The sequence below is a fragment of the Anarrhichthys ocellatus genome, unplaced genomic scaffold (genome assembly GCF_004355925.1).
Source record: "Anarrhichthys ocellatus isolate YVR2014 unplaced genomic scaffold, GSC_Weel_1.0 scaffold8791, whole genome shotgun sequence".
In the NCBI taxonomy this organism is placed as follows: Eukaryota; Metazoa; Chordata; class Actinopteri; order Perciformes; family Anarhichadidae; genus Anarrhichthys; species Anarrhichthys ocellatus.
Window position 1 is genome coordinate 1 of NW_022288765.1, and position 1,604 is coordinate 1,604.

Genomic DNA, 1,604 nt, shown 5'->3' on the forward strand with positions numbered 1-1,604 from the left:
GTGTGTGTGCGTGCGTGCGTGTGTGTGTGAGTGTGTGTCTGTGCCGCGGCCAAAGTGCAAACTAAGGAGTCAGCGTACAGTCCTCCATTTCCTCCATTTCCTCCAGTCCAGTAAAGTCAAGGTAAGACTTCCACATTCTTTCCTTACAGTATTATTTTATTTATTAGAGACGCATCTGTGTATAACAACACAATATGTTAGACACGGAAACATCAACATAAAACGAATGAAATGTTGGGTCACTCAGTATTCCTTCATTGTGCTGACTCAGCACTGTTTTCCCTCCTTTTTCTACAACTATTTCTTCCGTACATTGTTTTGGTTGCTAATAACTTCTGCATACTTTCAGCTACAGAACCTATAAAACCTGTTCAGCTCTTTAAGGACATGTATGCTATGACTTTGTTACTGTTTCTACCTCTGAAACATTCATCTTTTTTCACATGTTTTTACAATGATTCAGTTGAGCAAATCCTCTTAAACTTCTCTAACTGTGAAAGACTTCTTCTGCATACGTTGAGCTACAGACACCATTTAAACAAGTAACATGACTTTGAACTGTTGTGGTATGATTCAGCTTTTTAATAGCTTTTTGGGTTATTTACAGATTTAAATCTTTAGATGTTTCAGGTGTATAACTCTCTCCCCCCGGCTCTTTCTCCTGTAAGCAGGAAATACATTTTCTAGTTTGGGCCCGAGCACCGACAACGTCAGGCCAGCGAATCTTCCCCTCATTTTTGGCCATTTCTTGGCGCTATACTTTACAAACAGCATCCGATTTACATGCTGTTGTTTACACTTGATATAGAGCGACATAATGCATGTTGATGCGTGTTGTCTAGTGGATACAGGAAGTGTGTTTTGTTAAGCTGTGATATGAGTGTGTGTATGAAGTATTAAGTATTTGTACTAGTTAGCTAGTACAAATACATCTTGAATCGAGTCAAACCCGTATACACATCACATCAGTGTGTGCACTATATTTATATTTCAGGTGTAGGATGTTTGTTACAACTAACTATATTATTGTAATTTTAGGTGAAAAATGCCTCCCAAAAAGCAAGAAACATACAGCAAGGACATCAAGTCCTATTTCAAGACAATTGTAAGTAAAAGCTCAGCTACAATTCTCTGCAATCAATACGTAACATACATTTGAATCTTTGACTGAATCTGTATGTTGTGCAGCCTCAATGTTTGGTAAACTAAGGCTATGCTCTAACAAGGATGGAATTTCCAGGAGTGACTGGTGGTTCGCTCCCCGGCTCTGCTTTGTCGATGTGTCCTTCGGCAAGACACTTAACTTAATAAATTGCTCCCACAAGCTGTGCCTGTGGTGTATGAATGATCAGATAGTCCTGATGGGCAGGTGGCACCTTGTGAATGTGGGTGAATGATGACTTGTAGTGTTAAAGCACTTTGAGTGGTCGGAAGACTAGAAAGGTACTGTACAAGACCATTTACATCTACGCAATTAGCCACAGCTTGTCCAACTGATTTCTATGCGTGTGAATGCTATGCATCATTTTTTAAGGATCCTGGCAGCAGCAGCAGCGTGACCACCATGGAGACACAACCAGGCGGAGCTGCAGGCCCTCGGCCGG

The 1,604-nt window shown here is 40.8% G+C and overlaps 1 long non-coding RNA gene across 1 annotated transcript; it reads left to right on the forward strand.

The window, feature by feature from the left end:
- The first annotated feature begins 6 nt into the window (after positions 1-6).
- On the forward strand, positions 7-1,604 carry LOC116380781 (uncharacterized). The gene is made up of 3 exons (XR_004212607.1): positions 7-121; positions 1,039-1,105; positions 1,535-1,604. It is a non-coding gene; the product is annotated as an uncharacterized LOC116380781 (long non-coding RNA).